The 27,357-nt window shown below is 39.0% G+C and overlaps 1 protein-coding gene across 1 annotated transcript in view; it reads left to right on the forward strand.

Moving 5' to 3' along the window:
* The window catches only part of fstl4 (follistatin-like 4), a 231,170-nt gene that overhangs the window by 68,589 nt on the left and 135,224 nt on the right, over nt 1-27,357 (forward strand). The window lies entirely within an intron of this gene.

Genomic DNA, 27,357 nt, shown 5'->3' on the forward strand with positions numbered 1-27,357 from the left:
GTCCACGCACTACAACACGAACACACCGTTCTCAAATTTATCCACTTTGGAGAGTTTTCAAAAAGCTTCGTTTTCATTAATAAAAACGCCGTCTCTGGACGGAAGACGACACGGAGAGAGAAAGATGTGTTTTCAAAGCAAATGTATTAGTGTGGACAAGGCCTGAGACAAATACAACAGGTCATCCATGGACGCCATTGCCTGGTACTGTACAGTTATGCACGGAGGGCCAAACACGCTCCTCTGTTCTCAGATCGTCCTCAGTCAGACGGGACGCTCTAAATGCAGTCAGCCATCGCAGGCATCAGTAATCGAGCTAATGCCATAACGCATGTGGACAGCCACACAGACGAGCCTCCAGGCTCATTTAAACTTTATAAGACAACAGCGTGCCGTTCTCCCCATGCCTTCTGGATGAATTATGCGTTTGCTCGCCGGTGCACTTCTTTTAACCCTGGTTTCTTATGCATTATTGATGATCAACAGGGTCAGAATTTGCTTTTAGTGCTCCCTGATGACGGCTCCATCCGGGAAGTGCACTCATAATATCATGGCTGGAGCTTTCTGGACGACTTTCACCAAAGTAATGCATTTGTGACTCTCTCTCTCTCTCTCTCTCTCTATGTGTGTGTGTGTGTGTGTGAGAGACGTACAGAACAGAACGACAGGTGAATGTGTTTCGTCCATTAGAGATTCCCCGGTCACTCTTTCAGCGGGGTCTGTGATGAAGACGCTTCAGTCTCATGACACCTTCACATCACGTCAGAATGATCCAATTCATGTGACAAACGTAAATGAAATGAAAGATGCTTTTATTTACCATGGGAAAGATGAATCCTGCTGAAAGCAGATCAGAAGTGTTTATTGTGCTTGTTGAGTGCAGAGTTTAGTTTAGATTGTAAATGGTTGATGAAGATTAGTGATAAAGCTTGTCGGAAAATGCAATTCAATAGGTCGTCATGTTTATTTGTAGAGCGCCTACGCTAGCAGCTTTACGGTGATGAACAGGAAAGTGTCAATGTTGTAAAATTCATCAATTTATGAAACAAATTCAATTTCAGCTGTAAAGCAGCTCTACATAAGACAATAGAGTCATATTCAGATCAGTTCAGATCAGTGTTGATTCAGTTCACTTCAATAACTTCATCAATTATGAAGCAAATTCAATTTCAGCAGTAAAGCAGCTCTACAGAAGTCATATTCAGATCAGTTCAGATTCAGCGCACTTCAATAAACTGTCTAAAGTTCATCAATTATGAAGCAAGTTCAAATTCAGTTCACATTTTGTTCTGATCTGATAGTGTCAGTGTGGATAAACTGATAATATTACTGAGTCTTGTCTTTTAAACCACAACTGATCAAGCCAAAGGCGACAATGGCGAACGCAGACTTGAGTGACTGAAAGTTTCCCATCATTCTCTCTGGCAGTACAAGAACAAATACACTTAGAAACAGTGTTGGGGAGTAACTAACTACAAGCAGAGACGCTACTAACTTAACTACATTCTTCAGTAGCTTGAACGTAGCGTAGTTGCATTATCTTCTTATTAGAAATTGTGCATTACCATCATCTATTGTTAAATCACACATATACAGTTCACAGATCGACTGATGATTAAAGGACGTACAGGAGTGAGATGATGTCTCAAAGACTTCAAGCACGTACAGGTGAATAATAGCCTTTTTAAATTGATTAATTATCCTGCTTTATTGCACTCTATATCAAATGTCTATATCTGATTTAATTACAATGATAACCCACCATAGTTTAATATGTTCTGCCACAGTTTCGTGATGAACCGAAAATATAACCAGGGCATTTTCTGCATCTCACCTTAAATATTTGCTCACTCAATGTGTTCGTGTTTTACTGCGGGGTAGTTCTGTTGCGCATGAGTTTACACACCGCACCAGGAAGCTTGATTTCAACCTTAAATTTAATAAAAATAATAAAAAGAACAAAGAACAAATAAACATATTACAAGCAGAAGCACAAATTAATACAATAAAATATAAATGAAATAAAGAGTGCTTTAAGGTTTTCAGGCAAGCTAACAGTCTTCAGGTACAGCAATACTAAAGAAATAAATTGAATGTTTAATTGTATTGAATCCAGATGAATTATTCTCGCTATCTTCTGTTGTGTGATTGACATTAATGACAGACGGCATCAGGAATATTAGGCCGCTGTCACTTTAAGAGCGAATGCACAGATCCAATATACTAGACACGTTTCCATTACAGATTTGCGCAAAACTTTAGCGATTTTTTCTAAATGTCGACAAAAAACTATTGCGAAATGACGGCGTTTCTATTAGCCGATGTTATGCGACTAAAACTTTCTTCTCGCGATCAGTAAAATAATTCCTAACCCTAATCATTGCAACGGACGTTGGTAGGTTTCTGTACTATATCCCAGCCACTGCACTGGCCATTATTATTAATAGAAGGAGATGTATGAGTGTTTCCAAGCATTAATGGTGAGGAACGACCCTTATTATACTGAGAGCGGCTCATATGAGGAGTTTCTGGGTGTTTCTCCCTCAGATCTGCTTCCAGGTCTTGATTGTGGCATTTATTTGAGGTTTAGAATCCAGTATTCCTGTAATTCTTTTGTCTTTTATGAATTTAATAAAGAGCTCTGTCTCGTCTTCAGTCCAAACACACCTCGTCATCTACGTCAGGTGACTGTAAATGTGCAAAAACTGTTTCCATTGCAGTTTTACGAAATATTTCTTTTTCGAATTGCCTGAAAAACCTCCTCATGCGAGCGGAAAAACATTTTTGCGATAAATGGGAGTTTTTGTGAAATTGACGCGTTTCCATTGGGCGTATTTTCAACTCGCAATTTCAATTTGCGCAATTTGAAGGGTGATGGAAACGCGGCTACTGATACACACGTGTGTTCTTCCTCAGCTGTTTCTGTTCTCTTGAGACCTCACCGACTGTGTTTATGTGAATACTCACCAAGACCGGCTTTTTGACGTACTTTTGTGCGTTTCTGACCGTTTAAGCTCAATAATCTGTGAAAGCTCTCAGTTTGGCATCCATGAGCTGTTTGAGAGACGGCGTTATGTGTGTGCGCTCTGAGGACGAGTCTCTCAGAAATGAATGCTTTAAAGCTCTTGAATGTTTACATTGACAAGGTGTGCACATGATAAACTTTAGTGACGATGCAACACTGGTCAGGCGAGTGAACGTCCGTCCTGAACCGCGACTGAACGTCTTGTATCGCGGCGCGCAGCTCGCTAGCACAGACGACGAGGTGATGTGATCACGTGCGCACTTTAAAAGAGAGAGAGAGAAGACGCAGTGGTGCCGAATCACTCTCGCTGAGTGTGACTAACCAAACCTTCAGCCTTGGCAGGAACTGGAAGACAGCAATCGTTCTTTTGTTTCCGTCTGTCACACACATTCACGTCTGATTGGTCAAAGGCAGGTGGCGTTAAAATGGAGCCCAGCCAATCAACTCATATGTAATTAAATTAGCTCGCTCTTTGAAGCGGCTCTTAGCGGACTAAAACTGCCGGCCGTCTTGACTAAACACACACACACACGCTGAAACAATTAATGAGAGCGCTTCAGCGTTTGGCCGTTTGACTAAGACAGCTGTGGCTAATTTGTAGCCGGGACATTTTTGAGTAACAGCCAAAATGATGTTTTTTTTATGAGTTTTTTTGTGCTCTACAAAATAATGATGTGGGCCAAAGAGAAGTAAATCATCTGTGACTGATGACAAATGCCTTGCCTTTGCTGAAAGCATTCGTTTCAATAGCGTCCATTAGCAGCACATGAGCCACACACACCGCTTTGGTCATTCAGTCGTTTTGTGAGATTTGTTGTGTTGGACTTTTCTTCATGTTCCTCTGGCTGGAGGTCTCTCTGCCGTGTGCTTTTACACCGGGGAGTCTGAGACTCTTTTAGATGTCCGTAGCAGGTGTAATGCTCTCATGCTGATCTCTCATCACTTATTTACTGCCACATCTATAATGGATGGTGATTCGATTGAGAGAGAGGGATTTCACATTCTGCTGGCCCTCCATGAACCCGTAAGTAAGTGAACAATGCCTTTCGTCAAAGAGCCGATCGTGAACTATTACAGAAGTAACTTTTATAGGAACTTAAAAAAGCGTATGATCTGTTCCTAGTTATCAAAATGCAACATCAGGACGGACGTCCTGCAACACATCAGGACAGAGAGAGAGAAGACAAACTGATGCAGCTCCAGAACAATTGTTGTAGGCTTTTTTTAAGCAATTTTCACTCAGAAATTGTGACAATTAATTCAAAAGAAACGGCATGCAACACACGAAACATAGGCTGAAATCATTTTTCAGTTGTTGACAAGACATGCTTTGATTCAGATTAATTTAGTTGGATGTCCACCTTAAAGATAATCACCAAACCATCATGCTAAAAATGTGGGTAACACTTTAGATCAGGTTAGTTGTTTATTAGCATGCAGATTACTAGGATATTGGCTGTTTATTAGTACTTATAAAGCACATATTAATGCCTTATTCTGCATGACCATATTCTACATCCGTAAACTTAACTAATACCTTACTAACTGTTAATAAGCAGTAATTAGTCGTTTTTTAAAGTTAATAGGTAGTTAATAGTGTGTTAAACTAAAGTGTGACCAAAGGATGATATTTATTATATCATGTCATAAAATATAGTATTTATTGTTACTATTATAAAGTCATATTAGACTATTGAGGCATAATGTTTGCTGTAAATATAATTATTTTTACTGTATTTTTTAAAATGAACATTTTAATGACAGTATATTTTGTATGACTTTTTTCCACCACAGAATGAAAAATAATAAAGGTAATTGCGACTTTTTATCTCACAATTCTGACTTTTTTCCACACAATTGCGTGATATAAAGTCAGAATTGTGTGATATAAAGTCAGAATTGTGTGATATAAAGTCAGAATTGTGAGATATGAAGTCAGAATTGTGAGATATAAAGTCAGAATTGTGTGATATAAAGTCAGAATTGTGAGATATAAAGTCAGAATTGCGTGATAAAAAGTCAGAATTGCGTGATATAAAGTCAGAATTGCGTGATATAAAGTCAGAATTGTGAGATATAAAGTCAGAATTGTGAGATATAAAGTCAGAATTGTGTGATATAAAGTCAGAATTGTGTGATATAAAGTCAGAATTGTGAGATATAAAGTCAGAATTGTGAGATATAAAGTCAGAATTGTGTGTTATAAAGTCAGAATTGCGTGATATAAAGTCAGAATTGCGTGATATAAAGTCAGAATTGTGTGTTATAAAGTCAGAATTGTGTGATATAAAGTCAGAATTGTGTGTTATAAAGTCAGAATTGTGTGATATAAAGTCAGAATTGTGTGATATAAAGTCAGAATTGTGTGATATAAAGTCAGAATTGCGTGATATAAAGTCAGAATTGCGTGATATAAAGTCAGAATTGTGTGTTATAAAGTCAGAATTGCGTGATATAAAGTCAGAATTGTGTGATATAAAGTCAGAATTGTGTGTTATAAAGTCAGAATTGTGTGATATAAAGTCAGAATTGTGTGATATAAAGTCAGAATTGTGTGATATAAAGTCAGAATTGCGTGATATAAAGTCAGAATTGCGTGATATAAAGTCAGAATTGTGTGTTATAAAGTCAGAATTGTGTGATATAAAGTCAGAATTGTGTGTTATAAAGTCAGAATTGTGTGATATAAAGTCAGAATTGTGTGTTATAAAGTCAGAATTGTGTGATATAAAGTCAGAATTACGTGATATAAAGTCAGAATTGCGTGATATAAAGTCAGAATTGCGTGTTATAAAGTCAGAATTGTGTGTTATAAAGTCAGAATTGCGTGATATAAAGTCAGAATTGTGTGATATAAAATCAGAATTGTGTGTTATAAAGTCAGAATTGTGTGATATAAAATCAGAATTGTGTGATATAAAGTCAGAATTGTGTGATATAAAATCAGAATTGTGTGATATAAAGTCAGAATTGTGTGTTATAAAGTCAGAATTGTGAGATATAAAGTCAGAATTGTGTGATATAAAGTCAGAATTGCGTGATATAAAGTCAGAATTGTGTGTTATAAAGTCAGAATTGTGAGATATAAAGTCAGAATTGTGAGATATAAAGTCAGAATTGTGTGTTATAAAGTCAGAATTGTGAGATATAAAGTCAGAATTGTGTGATATAAAGTCAGAATTGTGTGATATAAAGTCAGAATTGTGTGTTATAAAGTCAGAATTGTGTGTTATAAAGTCAGAATTGTGTGATATAAAGTCAGAATTACGTGATATAAAGTCAGAATTGCGTGATATAAAGTCAGAATTGTGTGTTATAAAGTCAGAATTGCGTGATATAAAGTCAGAATTGCGTGATATAAAGTCAGAATTGTGAGATATAAAGTCAGAATTGTGTGATATAAAGTCAGAATTGTGTGTTATAAAGTCAGAATTGTGTGATATAAAGTCAGAATTACGTGATATAAAGTCAGAATTGTGTGTTATAAAGTCAGAATTGTGTGATATAAAGTCAGAATTACGTGATATAAAGTCAGAATTGCGTGATATAAAGTCAGAATTGTGTGATATAAAATCAGAATTGTGTGATATAAAATCAGAATTGTGTGATATAAAATCAGAATTGTGTGATATAAAGTCAGAATTGTGTGATATAAAATCAGAATTGTGTGATATAAAATCAGAATTGTGTGATATAAACTCCACATTTTGACTTTTTTCTCAGAATTGAATGTTTATATCTTGCAATTCTGACTTTATAACATGCAATTGGGAGAAAAAAAGGTATCAGTATTGAGGACCTTTGAGTGTGAGGTAAACGAACGCCCTCACCGCCTCATACAATACCACTTTTAAACACAACAAACACTTTTACAGTACGACTTATTTCCCCGCAGTGTTCCTCTTTTAGTCGTGAAAACTGTTGTGCTGATGCAGGTCTGAATCTGGCTCTCAACTCTTCTCATAAAGACGGAGAGAGTGTCCCCTGATGTCCTCTCACACAGATGTGAACTCTGTGTGACGGTCCCTGTGATGCCGCGCTTCAGCCGGAAGTGCACCGGACCGCACCAGTGTCTGAACACACATCGAGCTCCTGTCAGAGCGCCAGGTTGAAATATTCATCAGCAATGCTTCATGGACATAAACGTAAGCCTGAATGACGTCCACCAAGAACAAAAGTCTGTGCTGCGTTTGAGAAAGATAGCATTTCCAACACATCTCCAGTTATACATTCAGCGGTGGAAGTGCCATTTTTATTCGTTTTTGTATACTATTATACATAGAGAAAACAAAAACTTATATTTTCTTTAGACAAAAGCCATTACTGGACTCTTTCCACACCGGCATTATTATCTTTTAAGTTGCCAGAACGATTGCGTTCCCGAACACCAGCATCCGAACGCTGGAGAACATGACAGCGGTTACTGAGTTTCGTCTGACGCTCTGAGACACTCGTTTATGATGGAGGGAAAAAGAGCCACGATGCAGAAACTCACACTTTATTACTGATATTCTGAGCCAGTTTCCCAGGAAGTGATGATTTTGTTCTCTTGAACACATCGGATGGAAACACTGCTTTATTTGCAAATGTTTTATGCCATATTCCAAGTCAAATTCACAACTTTTCGCATATTGATATGGCGATTGAATACAATAGAATCCAAATATTAATGCCATGATTTTAATATTCATAAACAAGGATTCATACACATTTGTACGTGTGTGAAGTAGTTCATATACTGTCATACATCAGTATTGTACGTTTCAGTGTCTGTGTATTCACGAGTAGGGCTTTGACTCCGAACTTCGTTATGCGAATATAATTCGAATATTTAAAAAAAATAATGATATATTCAAACCTGTTATGGGCATTATTTTTTGTAAATGGGTTTGCTTTTTCACGTCTGCTGAAGTTGTGAATCGCGAGCTCATCAGCAAGGCTATTATTGGTCATCTGGGCTCCTGTAGACGTTAGCGTTCTGGTTAGCGCCTATTTTGCATACCAAAACAATGGCCGCGCCAACGCCTACAACAACCACGCCTGACGAGGAGTGGGAAGAAACAGGGAAAAATCAGGAGTAAGGACAGTCCATTTTTTTATAAAAACAAACAAACAGTTGTGACAGTGTGTTTTTCTTCTGAAAACATCATTGCCTGCCTATTGACGTTGACTGATACACTGCCCTCTGGTGGACAGAACATATACAACTTAAGTTTGATTCCAATATAGGTCTTACAGAAGGCATTTTAATGGTCAAAATATTATCAATAAATATTTGAATTAATAAACAAAAGACCTTTGAATATGATTTTTGGGCAAAAGTCAAAGCCCTATTTACGAGTAATCGTACGAGTTGTAAAATCACACTTTACATAGAAATCCACATGCATACTCCTGAGATCACACTGGGACAGCAGCAGTAATTCATCACATGATGACTGGTGTTTTCCAGGTGTTTGAGGACAGAGCGTGTCTTTCTCCAGGTTTGAAGCAGTGGATAGACGACGAGGCTTGTGGTTGGTTTGCTCGCCTTTGGGAAATACATGTGTCTTTAAATTATAGCAAGGCAATTTGAGTATGTGTTCAGCAGTTCCCATGAGCCACTGAATGGCCCACTTCTAGGACACATCCCACCTTCCCAGTTTGTAATACTGTCGGCTTAAAAAAGAAAACAACCTCTTTGTTGTGGCTGAGGGACAATTCATTAAACGTCTTGAATTTACTACAACTCTGATTTCAGTCACGAGCAAAACCACACGAGCTTCGACTGTAACAAAACATGTTCCTCACTCCACAGCGCTCACATCCTGGGAATAACGGGTAAGAACTTACTGAAATGTGTGGAAGCTTGTTTCTGCTACAGAATTAAACACTTAAAAATGTAATTGCGACTTTTTATCTCACAATTGCAGGTTTACATCGACTTTATTTCTCAGAATTGTGATATAAAGTGATATAAAGTCGCATTTCCGTGTTATAAAGTCAGAATGGCAAGATATAAACCAATTTATTTTCACAATTATGACTTTTTTTCTTGCAATTGAGTTTATATCTCGCAATTCTGACATCTTTTCTCACAACTGTGAGATAAACTCGCAATTGCAAGTTATAGAGTCCAATTCTAAGGAAAAAAAGACTGACTTTTCATGATATAAATGATATCAAATGATATATCACACGATATAAAGTCAGAATTGTAAGATATAAACTCACAAATGCGACTTTATATCAGGCGATGAAATCGTACGTGAAAATGAAATGACAGAACGAGAGTGATTGAGTCACACTGAGATTGTGCTTTAGTTTGTCTTTATTTAGTGATTCTAACAGTCCAGCTGATTTCAGACTGTGGAGAAACAGTTGTTTGTTATTTTGACCAATATTATATTATAATATTTGTGTTTTAAACAAACAGTTGTATACATCCAAGCATATATATTTGTTGTTTAACACTTTACTATGTCGTTCAGTCAGTTATTAGTAACCGGTTAATAGCAGGGACGTGTAGAGAGTTCTTCAGAAGTTTATACTGTATATGTTTATATATTCAGTGTATAAATAAGAGTAAACTGAAAACTTCTTTGCATTAATGCGAGTTCTGGCTGGGTTTTACGCAGTGCCGAGTGAAATCCAGTTTTAAATGAGTCAAACCACAGATCCAGATCGCTCCGCAAAGGCATATTCTTCTTTCCATTCGGACTGTAAGGAACGAAGCTTTTCTATTCACACTTGTTAAACAAATGAAAAATAGGCAGTGGCTTATAGTTGTAACTGATTTATGAATAAGACCAGGAAATTACCACTCCACTTCTGTTGACCAATGACATTTGAGCTTGTTGTGGGCATAAAAGGGCATTGATGAATTGTACAATATTTTTAAATATGTAATAAATGGATTTTTAATTGAATCGACACACTAGCAAGCACGGCCATAGATGATCTGCGGTTATCGATCGCTTTTGTTAACAGACTGTTTGGTCACAGTTATGAATATGCAGCTACTGTCATAAACTCAAGTGAGCAGAATAATGAAATAAAAAAAATAAACAATTAAGTTAGTGGTTAAAGGGATAGTTCACTTTGAAATTAATTTTTGATATGTTTTAGCTTACCTCAAGGGCATCCAAGATGTAGGTGTCTTTGTTTCCGCAGTAGTTTCAATTTTGATATTTTTAGGTCAAACCGTTCTTGTCTGTCAGTCATATAATGCAGGTCGATGGTCACTGTCTCAAAACACAAGCACAGAGTCCAAATTAAAACAATTCCCCATCGTCCAAATGAAACAATTCCCCATCATAAGTACACATTGATGGCCTAAGACACGAAACGAGCGGTTTGTGTGAGAAAACGAACAGTATTTATATCGTTGTTATCTCTTGAAAACAGCACACGTCCAAATGATCCGGCGCGGGCGGGTATAGATATATACATAGATGTCGACTTGGCTACTGCAGTTCATTGGAACGAAACCGTAGCCAAGCGACATCTAGTGTATATATCTATACCCGCCCGCTGGCGGGTATAGATGTATACACTAGATGTCGCCTTCGCTACTGCAGTTCATTGGAACGAAACCGTAGCCAATGCGACATCTATGTATATATCTATACCCGCCCGCGCCGTCAGATCATTTGGACGTGTGCTGTTTTCAAGAGATAACAACGATATAAATACTGTTCGTTTCGTGTCTTAGGCCATCAATGTGTACTTACGATGGGGAATTGTTTAATTTGGACGATGGAGAATTGTTTTAATTTGGACTCTGTGCTTGTGTTTTGAGACAGTGACCATCGACATGCATTATATGACTGACAGACAAGAACGGTTTGACCTAAAAATATCAAAATTGAAACTACTGCGGAAACAAAGACACCTACATCTTGGATGCCCTTGAGGTAAGCTAAAACATATCAAAAATTAATTTCAAAGTGAACTATCCCTTTAAAGTGGTGTCAGAATGTCAATCATGACCGAAGCAAGACGCATGTTATGGCAATGGCCACCAGTCTTCTTTTCATACACTTACAGTCAAATACCACCTGGCTTTAGTAGGAAATACTTCTCAGCAAACTTTTAGACATAATGTGTATCCAGAGCAGATTGGTGGGCATGTCTTTGGACGACAACATGCCCAGTGCATTATGGGTGTTGAAGTTTTCCGACCTATTTGGGAAAATGGAAGTTAACAGCCTTTTTTCTTTGTTTTCTGTGGTCAGGTAAAACAATCAGCAACTATTTCCCGATAACTGATCATTCCAAAAGGCAACTATCGTGCAGATTAATCTGTAAAATCGGTTGACCTCTAATGTTTATCGTTATCAACCAGAATTTTAAGTATATTGTTATCTCCATTTTTGCTTATGTCGTCCACCTCTACCAGAACATGTCTAAATCCTTAATTTAATATTGCATGAGCAGTGTGTGTCAGTGTGTGCCTCGTCGGAGCAGGTTGCTGCATGAATATTTTGTATGGTCATAAGATCAGACACAGAAACAAACTTTGGGCCAGTTTCGAGTTTGCTGATGTGTGTAAGAAGAAGTGCAGCGCTGTTTATTTCTGTCTGAGAACACAGCTGCTCTCCGGACTTGTTTACAGAACAACATGTTTCACGCGGCGTGACCCATCTCACACACACACACACACACACACACACATGCAAAACCACAAGTGCTGCTTGCACTATTCATATATTGAAAATCAATGATATTCTCACTTCTGTCCAGAGATGAGCCACCCCCTCTGGTTATTTATTTACAGTTATATTAATAGGACATTCTTCTGCTCTCAGTCTCTGGATATTTTTAGTAGCGGTGCAGGACTGGACACGCGATCACTAGAGGAATGCTGTAACATAATTATTGCAGGAGCACGAAGAATAATGAGAAAAGATATGCCAGGGATCACCGTGCCTATGAACCACTGTCCGCTGTTATTAATTATCGTGAGTTCTCTCTTAAGCGCTTGGGGAAATGTCATTTACGAGGAACTGTGCAATCCAGCCCAGAGACTGAACAACAGTAATGTGCTCAGGCAGTGTGTGGAGCGCTCGACAAAACAAGTGTCCCTCATTAACATATGTGAAAATAATGACTTTAATAACAGCAATGCTGATGCCGGCTTTTACTCTCGCTCTAAACGCATCAGCGACATCAATGTTTCTTTTCCTTCACCATGAGGACGCCTTTGCTCTTCCCAGACCTATCGAGCGCAGCGCGACTACATGCAAATGAGCAGCGAGCGATGCGGCGACTACCAATGAGCGCCGGAAGTGATCCAGGAGTGTGTGTCCCATACACCGCTGTAACTCGTGCTTCACTATCACAGTACGATCATCGTTGAAGAATCCACTAGCTAGTCACGACTGTTTCCCGAAACCATATTGTTGCAAATTGGTCGTTCAACCACGTTGGTTAATGATGTCACACAGGTGGAGGAGTAATAACTAGTTCTAATGAATCTGTTTCAGATCTGAGAGATGTTTTGCTATAAATTACTGGCATCTGAGGACTATTGCTCATTTCTCTCAGTTATTATTTTGCTTTATTTCCAGATTCACTCATAGACTCGTTCTCACACACTAGAGCTCGTTCACACACACACACACTCTTCAACAACTACACTTTACATCTCTTGACAAACTAAAAGACGTAAATGACATTTGCATGTATTGTAAATTAAAGACACAGGTTGCACTGAATGTCAGCTTGATTATTTTGCTCAAGATCAGGATTTATTGAGTCCACATGAACACTAGAAACTCTTCTTCTAACCACAGGTCGAGATCTGTCGTTACACACACACACACAACTCTGAGATGCTGTTTGCGAATGTTCACTGGAACGATGGTTTCAGGAAACACAGACTCATTGAACTATGATGATAACGACAGAACTTGCGAACATAGTTGGCTGACGATGCTTTCGGGAAACACACTCCTGATTATTATTGCAGTTTCATCTTCAGGATCTCTTTTGATCAGAAACACTACCAACTTAACTCGTGGATATGTTGGCGATATTAACTTTTTATATTTTATATTAGAATAATTCATCAGGTATATACACTCTCTCCAAACGTTACGCTTCACTGCGCACCAAACTATAAGCACCAGCCAATGATAGTGACTTTAAACTCAAGAAAGCTGATCAAGAATATATTTGCTGAGGGCCGATAGCACAACAGAACCTCGAAATACATTTGCATTAAAGGGGTCATATAATGGTACATGCACTTTTACAAGTTGATTGTACTGAAGTGTGTGTTGGCAGTCCCTGTACACAACCATCATAAAATGATAAAAATCCATCCAGTGTTTTTTTTTTTATCTCCTTATATGTTTTCCCCGTCTCAAATCAAGCCGTTCACGCCCCTCCCACGATTGTTGATTGACAGCAGCGTTTCAACACAGACCCGCCCTCGCTCGTGAGCGAGCTGTCAATCATTGTTGATACTGGAGTATCAATGTCTATGAGCAGAATGGCGTCTCAGCGAGTGTGGTGTTCTTGGGTGTAATAAGGAACACAGTCATTTTGATGTTCCTAAATCCGAACCGCTGAAGACGCAGTGGCTGAGTTTTGTTTTCGAAGGGAATATTCCCCACGATCAACGTCAATGCTTTCATGTAACGTTTTATTACCCTTTATATTAATCTTTGCAAATCGCTAGCTGCACGCTTCATGATGAATGCGGCTGTTTACACTCAGGGTACATTACGGCATGTTTTCTATGTACGACGTTCTGAATATAATTCATAATCCCATGTTTATAATGAACAGCACTTTATACGTGTAATGTATAAAGTGGACCATCGAAATAAAGTGTCACCATTAATTCTAGTAGCTTGTGTTGCTACACTGAATAAATCCTGTCGCTGTTTGTTCTTGAGTGTCAGTGGATTCATTTGACCTCTAAACTTTCACTGAACACAGCAGTAGTAAATATATTAGCTTTATTAATTAAATCAGTCACTGAAAATAAGAGGCATTGATCATTTGCAAAAACATGACGCCGTGTGACACTTGTGTTTTAATAAAATAACTGATCTATACAAAATCATTTGGTTGAATACCTTTTGCATATGGCTTGATAATGATAAATGACTCACACTGACATGATTAATAGTCAGCAGATCGCTATTCAGTCTGACGATAGTGATGATCTGATCTTCGCCACAGAGTCATATGAATATTGTGTAAAGGAAAGGCCTCGTCGTGTCCAGGTCGGAGGTGTGTGTTCGTGTGCTTCGGGACGCTGTGTTTGGCCTGGATCGGACTGCTTTGGTCTGGATTGGAGAGCTAGTTCTGCTGTTCGATCGAGGAGATGCTGTGTCAGCGCTGTTGCAGATCAACTGATAGAGAGTGACCAGCCAGTTTACAAGGACTCATAAATAACCACAGCAGATGTGGACAGACGCCGCTGAGGGAATTATTAGCACACACTGCGACAACAGCAATAAAACATTCTTATTAGCATTCTTAAATCAAGATACATTTACATGAGAAGCGTAAATATATATATATATATATATATATATATATATATATATATATATACACAAGGCAAGGCAAGCCAGATATATTTTTTGATATAGTTTTAACACTATAATAAATTTCTGTAAGTGAGGAGAGCAAAATAAAACAAACTATGACATATTATACCCAAAAATTCTTAATACAGAGACTACCAGTAACAGTTATAAAGATTTGGTACCAAAATGATTCAGACACTTTGAGTTGATCATGTTTTGCTGAAGTGTTTTTTTATTTAATTGCTAATGTGATCTTTTTTTTACACCACAGATTGAATAAAATGAAGCATTGCTTGGTGATTGCTTGGTCTATTATCTTTATAATTTTATTTTTTAAAAGTACACGTACTGCGTTAGATTAAACTGAGAAGGATCACAGCACTTGCATACTGTTGTCCTATTGTTAGTCTCACTGCTTCTATTGCTCTCATCTGTAAGTCGCTTTGGATAAAAGCGTCTGCTAAATGAATAAATGTAAATGTAATTGGTTGAGCTAAACTGGTATTATCTAATTGTGTAGTTAAATTTAACAGCTGACAGATATTCAACATAATTCATGTGTGAGACAGTCTAACAGAAGGACGGACAAAACCAGTCAAATATCAACTGAGTTCTGCTCATATTTCATTACCATTTTCTAAACTATAGTGAATAAACTGTGATAATGTGAGAAATGTTGAAGGTGTCTGAATAAATGTTGGTTTGACTGTACTGTATATATATATACATAATTAAGTAAGTTTATACTTAAAATACCTGTCAATGGGGTCAGAGAAATAAACTTAATTCAAAGGGAAAACAAGATTATTTGTCTTACCTTGTTGGCAAGTCATTTTGATACGTTTTTCTGAAAAAAAGGTAATATCTCTTGTAATTTTGCTTCTCAAGTAAATGTATCTTGGTTTAAGAATGTATAGATGTTTGTACTGGGAAACAAGACAAAAAATTTTTTTGTGTGTTGCAGTGTAAGAACTATATTAATATCCAGTGTATAGTTTGTGCTTGTGCACATATAATAAAAACTAAGGCCATTTTAATTTGTGCTTCAATAAAATGGAAGTGAGGCAAACAACATGTATGGATGTTTCTTCAACTATGGCCACTGTTGTGTCCCTGGGGTTGATTTTTATTAAAATATATATTTTACTTTTTGTCAGTCGTGGCTCGTCTGTTAGGGTGGAAAGAGCCGCACCGAAATCCAGAACATAGACCTTTATATATAAGTTGAATTAATAATACATTATAAATGTGTTCAGCATTCTGCAACACATATTTCTCGTATTTTCAAGACTATTTTAAGTCGTAAAGTGAGCAGGATATATTAAAATGTATAACGTATGGCTTCTACAACGTGGTGCGGACAGTGCCTGTGACTTACATTTATTATCTTACATAAACCTCGCTTCAGACCGGACTAACATGTCTGTTCTTCCTATGTGAAGTAGCGTATACAGCATATAGTTTAAACGTGCTCATGAATATAGTTCTGTTTTGTTTGGTTTATGTTTGTTATGAGCAATGACTCCTTTTGGAATTCCTCCACAACTTGTGACATTTTAAAACAACTTCCGGCAATAAATACTACATTAAAGGCAGGGTCGGCAGTTTTTTTCTATTTTTTTTTTTTTTCTAAATTTGTTTAAACTTTCTTTATATACAAATACATAATTAAAATGTAAGTAAATGTAAATGTAAATGTAACCTCGGTTGGAAGCGTCTGTCGAGACAACTTTTTGGTGCGAGACAACTCCCATTGTCACTCCCGTGTGGTACCATTCGGCCGCCAGCCAGGGCTGCAGGGCTGAAACGCAGCCATGATTCACACTGATCCGCGAGCCGCCGGCAGTCCAGGCTCGGTGAGGCACTCGCGCTTTCAGCCAGCGTTGTAGCGGGCGCATGCGCAGTAAACCCAGCTGGAGCACAGCTGCAGCTGAGGCCATATGGCCCAGCGTTTTCTGAAATGTTCTCAGCGGAACCCGACTGCCCACCTGGAAAGACGCGGCGAGATGTCGAATGCGGCGCGCGCGCTGCGTTGACAGTCTGGCCGTCATAGCCACCGAATCCAGTTCTATTCCCAGAAAAGAAATTGACTGACGGGGCAGTAATGAGCTCTTGGTCCAGTTGACCGAGAGACCCAGGCTTTCCAGGTGGCTGAGGAGCGCTGTTCTGTGAGACATCAGCTCTGTCTCTGACTGCGCTAGTATCAGCCAGTCGTCCAGATAGTTCAATATCCGCATCCCCGTCGGAGTCGGTTTCTGGGTCTCTGGGTCGGTTTCTCAGCTGCGCGTCAGAGAAGGGGGGCGGAGAAGGAGAGAGCGAGGCTCGCGGGAAGGGTTCCGGCGAGCACTCAGCTGCTGCATCGGGCTCCGGTGGCCTCTAGGAGCGGCACTTCTTCTTGCGCGGCCCGGTGGAGGCAGGCGGAGAGACAGCGAGAGCGTCGAACGAGGCGAGTCGAGCCCGCAGGGTCGACATCGGCAGTTCTTCGCAGAATTCGCAGCCCCCCGAAGAGAGAGCGAGGGCTGCGTGGTCTCGTCCCAGGCAGAGAGCGCAAATCACATGGCGTTCCCTGTCGCTGAGCGGGGCTCGGCAAGAGCTGCATGAAATGTGAAGCAAAAAAGGATACTGTCGCCGGATAGCGAAGCAGGCATGGATAGCTGAAGACGGCGAAGACGACCGGCTTCCTCAGACTCTATCCTCGGCTTGCTGGTCGCTTGTTTTGACGGCGGCTTCTCTCAGAGTCCAGCGATGCAGAGAGCTTCGCTGAAGAGACGAAAATCAGGGGAGCAGCCTCCGAGCCTTCCTTTTATGTGCTAAACCACGCCCCTTCTGACGGGCCGTGATGCGTGAGGGCGCGACGTCACACCAGGCTCAGTGGTAGGCTGCTGCAGTTGCCGCAGGGCAGCCAATGAGCACGCTAGGTAGCCTGCTCTAGGTCTGCGTGCTGCTGCACTGCGTTGACATGATTATAAAAATTAAGGATAATTTCTTGGCTTCATATCTCGAGAAAAGATGACTTTACCCGTAGCGTAAGCAACTTAGGCAATACGAGAGAACCTCTCGTAAGAGAACATGCTGTTTTTGTGCTTGTGTCTTTAAATGCAAATGAGCTGCCTTTCCAGAAGAGGGCGGAGCCTGTACAGCTCGTGCCTCGGATACTCTGACGAAAACTAAAACATCTGTTTGGTTTTGATTATCATCTCTATCGAAGCCACGCTCACGTGACGTTGCAGTTCTTCGTTCTGAAAGTGTATTATCTGCATGCGTTTTAAAGCCGTATCAGTCTGAACTTCTGAAATATGGTTTTCTGAGCACACACACCCGAATCACACGCACAGAAAGCTGGATGTCAGACGGAGTATTAAACTAAGTTCTCTTTCACGTCTTATTGAGCTTAAACTGTTAAATACACACAAGGTTATGTCAAAGACACACAAAGTGCACATAAACAGAGTCGGTTATGTCTGCGAGTGTAAACAGCAGGGAAAGAAATCACATGTGTGTATTAGATCTGTGTATTAAAGTGACAGCAGCGCAGAACCTACTGCTATATAATATGAATCAAACAACTAAAGAAAAGCAGAAAATCACTCTCTGCTCTCGACTGAATAACTTTAGTAGCTTTAATAAGAATACATTTCTTGAACGCTGCTGTTAAACGCTCTGGCGAGGAGATGAACATGGCGGACTGTATTCAGATCACTGAGGGCGGGGCCTATGCTAATAGGGTGGAGTCAGGCAGCAATGGTGGGCGGAGCTATGCTAATAGGGCGGAGTCAGTCAGCTGTTGTGGGCAGGGCCTAAGCATATGTGACTTCACAAATGCTAGAATCTGCAAACGGCTTGTTCTGAGACACTCCTTATGATTTATGGGGATTAAAAAAGAGGAGTGTGTGGATTTGTATCGTTATAGGGTGGTTGTGTACACACACTGCCAACACATTTATGTTCAAACACCATGCAAATGAGGGTTTAATGTGTAGGCTAATTAAAGCCTGTCAATCAACATTAGAGCGCCACCCTCAGGCTGAATAACACAACCACTGCCAAAAGTGTTCAGCGATTACAATATAAAGCATATCAAATGTTTATCATAAACTGGCAATCAGACCCAGAATCTGCCCAACTTACATGTACAGTCAGGAGCCGCTATACTGCTTTTTGTTATATGAAGATCACATTAAAACTCTGGGAAGTTGTTTACCTTCATACCTTCATCATTTATATTTCATTATTCTCACTGCTTTTATGTATAGATTTTACAGCTTCACCCTCATATTTCAGAAGTATTTTACCATCAAGCTTGTTTCTTACCTGACTGGCAAATTGTTAGTTCTTGTTCTTGTTCTTGTTTTAAGGGGGAAAAATCTATATATTTGTGATATTGATGTTTGAAGACAAACCTCACTGAAAGCAAAACTACAAGCTCCAGGAAAAAGCCTCTCTGATGAAGAACACGTGAAGCTCCTGCAAACTGGGAAATGTTGTGGCTTGACAAATAGACCGGTCACCACAGCTTTGTACAACAACTAGTCTTTCCCTACGCTAACTTCTCATCTCAGCGTGTGTTTTTTGTTGATTCATTCCTCTACACCTGCTGGTGTAAACTGCCCTACACACACACACACACACACACACACACACACACACGCACGCCACTAACAGATGGAGCGGGAGTCTGACGATCAATAAACTGTTATCAGGCCACCCAGTGAGTCCAGCGCTGGCTTTGTGCTCGCGTGTTTACATCTGAAATCTTTACAACACTCAACCTGTCACACACACACACACACGCACACACACACACACACACACACACACACACACACACACACACACACACACACACACGCACACACACACACACACACACACACACACACACACACACGGTGCTTGAGTTGTAGCTCATCACTCTTTCTCTCTGTGTTTCACTTTGACTTTTGACCTTGCTTCTCTTTGGAAGTCATATGTTCTCCGAGATGTTTAGCGGAGCAGAAGTGTGAGACGTGTGATCGATCTCGGCTCCCAGAAATGCCTTTTACCTTCTGCTGTTCTCTTCATGTTCAAGATCTCACTGTTCTCCCATTACTGAGGAACTTCACACATCAGTTCTAGAGCAAAATATCAGATTATTCATGAGCTTCATGTAATGAAAACAACAAAAACACAGACATTATAAATCTGTCTGTTAAAGAGCTTGTAAACCACCTACTGTAACACTAGGATCTTTCCATTAAAGATTTGCGCAGAACTTTTGCGATTTTTTTTTTCTAAATATCGATAAAAAACTATTGCGAAATGACGGCGTTTCCATTAACTGATGTTATGCGACTAAAACTTCATTTTTTCCTCTTACGATCAGTAAAATCACTCCTAACCCTAATCATGGCAACGGACGTTTGTAGGTTTCTGTACTATATCCCAGCCACTGCACTAGACATTATTATTAATAGAAGGAGATGTGTGTGTGTTATCCAAGCATTAATGGTGAGGAACGACCCTTATTATACTGAGAGCGGCTCATATGAGGAGTTTCTGGGTGTTTCTCCCTCAGATCTGCTTCCAGGTCTTGATTGTGGCATTTATTTGAGGTTTAGAATCCAGTATTTTTGTAATTCTTTTGTCTTAATATGAATTTAATAAAGAGCTCTGTCTCGTCTTCTGTCCAAACACACCTCATCATCTACGTCAGGTGACTGTAAATGCACAAAAACTGTTTCCATTCCAAATATTCCTTTTTTGAATTGCCTGAAAACCTCCTCATGTGAGCGGAAAAACTTTTTTGCGATAAATGGGAGTTTTTGCAAAATTGACGTGTTTCCATTGGGCGTATTTTCAATTTCAATTTGTGCAATTTGAAGGGTGATGGAAACGCGGCTACTATCTCATGACCGTTTGCTTTGGTGAATTGCTGATGAATTTATAAGTGCATGGAACAATCTTATTTGTGTGTCTTTGTCCAGTTGGATTGTGTACGGCTTCATTGGGTTTATAGGTGGAGCTTCATGCTTACTGTTTTATACAAATCTTCCCTTTCATATGAATCAAACGGATGAGGAACGCTTGTGCTTTACCTCATTATCACGGCAAGTTGTGATGTTTCTTTAAGAGTGACAGCTGTATTTAAATATGAGAGTCGATCCGTTAACTGAGTTACTGCCAAACTTCTGTCGTAAACCACAAACATGCATTACAACAGTTTCACCTGTTTGATGAAACCAAAATTCAGATGTGAACAGTCACTTTATAAAAAGAGTGATATTTCTATCTCATATTTTCCACCCAGGTTTCTGCAAAATGATTTGGCTTCGGGAAACACACACCTGATAGTGTTAACAAAAGCAAACATGAGACAAACACATTTGCTGCAGCAACCATGACAGTTTAGCTTGTTATTTGAGAAGGACAGTGTCATGTGACCAGGATATCAGAACCACAACCGCACATGTCATTCATCATTCAGGCGTCTCTGTGAACAGATGTTTATTGATGTTTGAAGTCAAGCATCACTATGACACTGTTAATCTATTGGAGTAAGAAAATATGATTTAATTCAATGTTACTTGCCATTTCTTTGCAATTGTTTATGGAAATTACTAGCAATTTCTTAGTAAAAATAGCTTGAACGATAACACTAAGGGGCAAATTCACTGAACAACCACATGCTATTGCAAATCAAGCAGCTGTGTCTTACTGACTTATTAACACACACACACACACACACACAAAAACCTGAAATAGCACTGTACCTTGAGTATTCAAATCAAGTCACTGTCATTTCCATGCAAACATGCTCTTATGTAAATTAGACTCATTACAGACTGTTATTTCTGCATAAGACTGAACGTTATTTGTCTAAGTAACTGAGCGTTTATCTGAAAGGGATGTTTGTGTGCACTTTCCAGCGATCATGACGACGTTAAAGCATCAGATGATGGAGAAGCGCGCCATAACCATTCATAATCAAAGAGATTATTCAGATGTTCGTGCACCGGCACAGATTTTCGGGCACGTTTGCACCGCTGCCTGATCTGCATATTTCAATTAGTGAATCAGGTGCTGAACGGTCGCAAATAATTGTGCAGGCAAATAATTACTTAACTTTACTAAGCAATCAGACGCACATTTCCCTGTGCTGTCTCTCTCAGGTCCCATGAAAGCAGAATTCTCATGAATAAAAGTTAATTGATAATTAAGGTGACTAGATGACCCCTGAATGTTTAAAGCCAATATTTGCTTACACTTTGTTTACACTCCAAAACGAGGCTTTTGTAGAAATGTAAGCGGTTTGGTTTCCCACAGAACAGTTCTTAGTGCAATTTTATTTATTTTTTACCCAAAAAATATAATTCTGTCATCATTTGCTCACCCTCAAGTTGTTCCAAACCTGTAAGAATGTCTTTCTTGTGCTAAAAATAAAAGATGATATTTTGAAGAATGAATGTCTGTAACGAAATAGTTGCTGGTCCCCATTGACTTCCATTTTTCTTTCTTTTTTTTTCTTTCATACTATAGTAGTCAGTTGAGCCCATCAAGTGTTTGGTTTTGGTTGGCAACATTCTTCAAAACATCATCTTTCATGTTCAGCAGAAGAAAGAAACTCATACAGGTTTGGAACGATTAAGGGTGAGGTATAAATGATTTTTGGGTGAACAGTCCCTTTAAAAAAACTTTTTCCACAATCATGGAACCATTAATGCCAATGGAGAATCTCTATTTTAACCCTCAGGTGCTCTTCTGTCATCTTTGACCGAAAATGTAAGTTTTTTTTTACTTAAACTTGGTAAAGGTTTTGGCACTTGCTATGTGAACACAAAATTAAAATCATGTACATGATTTGAAAAGGTTAAATCATTCTGAATGAGCAAAAATGCTTTATCTAGTGGAAACTTGTGTTTCCTGAGCCAAACAAACTCTGACTGAAAGCTATTGTTCTGAGATATCACCCTCACATTTGGAACACAACTTGTATATGTTTATAGCTTTGATTTTCTCACCGTTTTAGAGTAAAAGGTGATTTTGAAAATGTATATTTCATATAAAAATAAAAAAATAGGTTTTTTGTGCATTTTTCATAACAATACACGTAAAATTCTGTTTCTTTTTTTAAGGTCATTTTTTCAAACTTTTCTTCAGCAATAATCTGCCAAGTGTCGTCTTTGAAAAGAGATCAAACTTCAGTCTGTCGCTCTGAAGCATTCAAGATGTACCACAGTTTAAGTTGGAAATTTCATTTCCAGGTCTATGCTCAAAAAGTGTATAAATGGATTTAACGGCGTAAATATAATTTAGTATAAAACTAAAACTTTTTTTACATAAAAAAAACAACAACAACATTATCAAACTAAAATATTGTACATTAATTTCATTGACAAAAAACAAACAAAAAAACATTTAAGTTAAGAGTGTACCTCATTTACATTTATGCATTTGGCAGACACTTTTATCCAAAGCGACTTACATTGCATTTCAAGATACACATTTACATTCTTATCAGTTCTTGCTTTCCCTGGGAATCGAACCCATGACATTGACGTTGCAAGCGCTAACACTCTACTGTTTGCGCTACTGGAGAGTCACCTCACAGTGACTCAAACTTGAAGCGGACTTCTTCTCTGGCGGAAGTTTTGGCCCTGGAGGTTGCAGTGGTGGTCTGTGGGTAATGTCAGAGCGGACGCTGTTCATATGATGTGAGCTTTCAAGGATTACACCACTGTTGCTCTTTTCTGCGTGACTCCCTTTGAAAGGAATCAATTAGTCACATTAACCTGACGACAATGGGATGAGATCCGTGGGCATCTACAGCAGACAAACAATACTTCCAAACATTCCCTTTGTGACTCCACAGGGGATTCGCTTGAAATGTTCGTCCAGGCCTGGAGTGATCGCTGAGCTGGACAAGCAATGGTTTGCAGCTTCTTAACAGTCCCAAGAATGGCCGTGATAAACAAACGCATTAGCGGCTTGGCAGAGTTCGAGAGCTTTCGCTGGAGCCTTTAAGACTCATGTTTCACCATTGTCTCGCTGCCCACATTGAATGGATTACAAATCAACTCTTTAGCTTCTTAAGTAAATCACAGCAGAGTGCGGTTGGGAATTGTCAGAGAGCACATGCCACGATTGCAAAGAGGATGACATCTCTGCAGAATTACTAAGAGTGCTGTGAAAGGAGCATTTGTGTTCTGGGCCAGATTGTTCAGCTTGGAGCAGAGAAAGAGTTTAGAAAGACAAGAGATGGCCGGACAGCAGGCGTCCGAAGAAGAGCAGATAATTTCCACAGAAGCAGAGCTCAGCTATAAGCGCCTAATCTTCAATGCTCAGGGAATACAAATGATCTGGTAATCGTCTGCAACCTTGACACGGAGGAGGAAGGTCACGGTGTTGCTGTTGCTTTATGAAGGTGCGGTATATAATTTGCAAGCCAAACGCCATGAGGGGCTGCACATATTTATTTTGCCCTGTTGATCAAATTTTATTATATCTAGCCAGGCAAACATCACTATTACTGCTAGTCATACTCAATCAAAGAGTATTAAAGGCCTGAAGTGCCTTGAACGCGCAGCTTTGCTTGATGCGTTGACGTAATTTCCACTGAAACAGGACGCTGAGGCGGGACATATTGATTGGCTCCTCCCCCTTTTCAAATAGCCAATAGCGTTTAGTTTACATCACAGACTGTGAGTCGTACTTGACAGCAACATTTAGCGAATTCGAGCGCTGATGATACGTAGGATTCAATATTAGAGGTGTGAATAAATTCTAGCCATTTCATTCTTAACCAACAGTAGTACAGTTGGAAAACAGATTAAAACTCGAGCGTTTGAGCAACCGAACACACATCTCTGACCCATAATGCATCGCTTTGGCCAGGTGGTGTTTATAGCAGAGGGGGCGGAGCTTCAGATTCTAGAGAGCGTTTGATTGGACAGAAGATGTGATGAGAAGCTGAAATAACCTTAAAGGGATAGTTCACCCAAAAATGAAAATTCTGTCATCATTTACTCACCCTCAAGTTGTTCCAAACTTGTATGAGTTACTTTGTTCTGCTGAACACAAAGGAAGATATTTGGAAGAATGTTTGTAATCAACAGATCTCGGTCCCCATTGACTTCCATAGTAGGAAAAAAATATACTATGGTAGTCAATGGGGACCGAGATCTGTTGATTACAAACATTCTTCCAAATATCTTCCTTTGTGTTCAGCAGAACAAAGAAACTCATACAGGTTTGGAACAACTTGAGGGAGAGTAAACGATGACAGAATTTTCATTTTTGGGTGAACTATCCCTTTAAGGGCTAACATATTCATACTAAAAGCTAAAAAAAACGTACATTTTGATTTGAGTGAGCCTTTAAAGTTAAGCATGTGGGTCATCCTGTGGCGTTTGTGCTCCAGACGTGAAGGATTCCTCAGATCATGTGCTGCTGCTTTACTAAGTAATCAGATACACCATTTACTCCTGCTGAAAGAAGTCATTGAAGAAGGAGCATTTCAAAACGTTGAACTGCTGCATTAACTAACCCCAGAATTACTGGGACATAAACTGCATGTACATGTACAGTATGAACAAAATGTAATATATGTAAGGGATAATCCATGGCTAGGTGTGCGTTACACAAGTTTAATGGAGGATATGGAGGCCTGGTGCACACTTAGCATTAGATTATCCTGCTTATGCAATGGTCATTGGTTAATGACACAAGTTATTGATGTTTGCAGAGCAATATTTGTCCGCAGAGATAAAAATTACAGTTATTTTTGTCAGTTACAGCTCTTTAGATCTAGCGTTCTTCCTGCTTTAAATCAGACACAGAGCGCGGTAACATACATTTATTTGATTGTATTATGACATTTATTTGAATGAAGGTGTGAAAGAGAGAGATTGAGTGTGTGTGTGAATTACCTGCGTCTGTGCAGTATCTCTCTACAAATAGTAAAGCTGTGAGATAATTACTTCAAAAACAGCGATGTTGCTGAGTTATACAGTATAATGTAGAGATTGAGTAGTGTTTTTTTATCAACGTTTTTTTTATCAGTCGCAAGGCAGTGTTGAAAACAAATTTCTGTGATTCTGAATGTTTCTGTGTGCGTGTGCAACTACCTGCGCATTAAACGGTTTTAATGCACACCTTCCAGACAATCAGAATCGAGTATTCAGACAGACTATGGTATTAAACAGTGTATATGACAGTCAAGGTTGGGTATCGTAAAAACAAATAAAAAAATCAGGCAAACAAACTTTTGCCAGTGGTTTTAATAAAAATACCACAGCAAAAACAACTAATATAAAGTTCAAACATTATTAAAGACAAGTAAACAGTCAATAGTTAAATAAGAACAAGTAAACAAACTTGCAATAACACAAATATATACACATAAATACAAATGAACAAAGTTCAGGTAAAGAAATTGAAATCAAGTGTAATCAAATGTAAAATAACACTGCATAGCATTGACGCATAGTCTTTTTATAGATTAATTTTATAGAAAATATAGATTAATCCTTATTAAAGTCATTAAGTCAAGAGCAGTGAGTGACTTTCTCTTTGTCTTTTGTGTGATTAACATTAATGACAGACAGCATCAGGAATATTAGGCTGCTGTCTCTTTAATAGCGAATGCACAGATCCAATATGCTGATACACTTTATTTTCTTTCTCATCTGTTTACCTTCACGTAAGACCAAATTGATTGTGTTTATGAGGATATTTCATCATAATTTAGTGTGTATTTGTCCATTAAAGTGCAAGAAACAGCGAAGGAGAACTCAATTCTGTATTTGTGCACTACTGTGTTCTGTTTTGCGTCTTCTTGGGTTCGAATGGTTTACAATTCACATTAAAACACATTAAAATGCTCAGACAGGAATCAATATGCATGTGTGTCTTATCGAATCTACGGATCTTGGACATTTGGAACGGCTCTAAAATGGGACCTGTTCTCGATGCCCAACCCTAAACGCAGTATAGTTATTTTTGCTGGAAAAGTGTTGTTATATGACATAATCATGTAGTAACGTCCATGATAATTGAGTTATGCTGCGGTCTACACTGAAAGTTCTCATCTGTACGCTTTGGTGCTGCATAATCTCTAGCGTTTCCTCATGGTGAGCACCGTCATGCGGCCAGCTTTAACTGTGTGTGGTGAACAGAGCGGCCAGCGGCGATCCGGGTTTGATGCCACTCCAGCGGTCTCAGTCAGCGGTCCAGAATTAATTGGGAATCATTTCCTACCTACCAGCTGTCGCCCGAAGAAAGTACTAAAACTGGCATGGCTGATGCACAGACTGAGACTCGGGCGCGTGACCCCAGCAGGAGTTTTCCCCGACTGTGTTCCTGCGGCTCTGGAAGGAGTGATCCAGACTCCTGCAGCTTTCCCAGCGCCAACTCAGGGAATCCACGGGGAGTGGGGTTTTAGACTTGGCTGGAGAAACTTTAACATATTCTCTGGGATAGTGTGGACCGCAGTGCGTCCAAAATGCTTTACAAACATGCTGTTCCGTCGCTGTTGTGCTATGCTCATAGCAGAGCGAATATAAACTCAATTTACTTTCATAATGTGAGATCAAGACATTAGTTAACATTAGTTAATGCAATACATTTGTTAATGTTAGTTAATAAAAATACATCTTTTCATTGTTTTCAATGTTCGTTCACAGTGCATTAACTAATGTTAACAAAGACAACCTTTGATTTTAATAAAGTATTAGTAAATGTTGAAATTAATATGAACTAAGATTAATAAATTCAGAAGAAGTATTGTTCATTCTTAGTTCATATTAACTTGATCATGTTACCGAGGGA

The sequence above is a fragment of the Rutilus rutilus genome (genome assembly GCF_951802725.1).
Source record: "Rutilus rutilus genome assembly, chromosome: 18".
Taxonomy (NCBI): Eukaryota; Metazoa; Chordata; class Actinopteri; order Cypriniformes; family Leuciscidae; genus Rutilus; species Rutilus rutilus.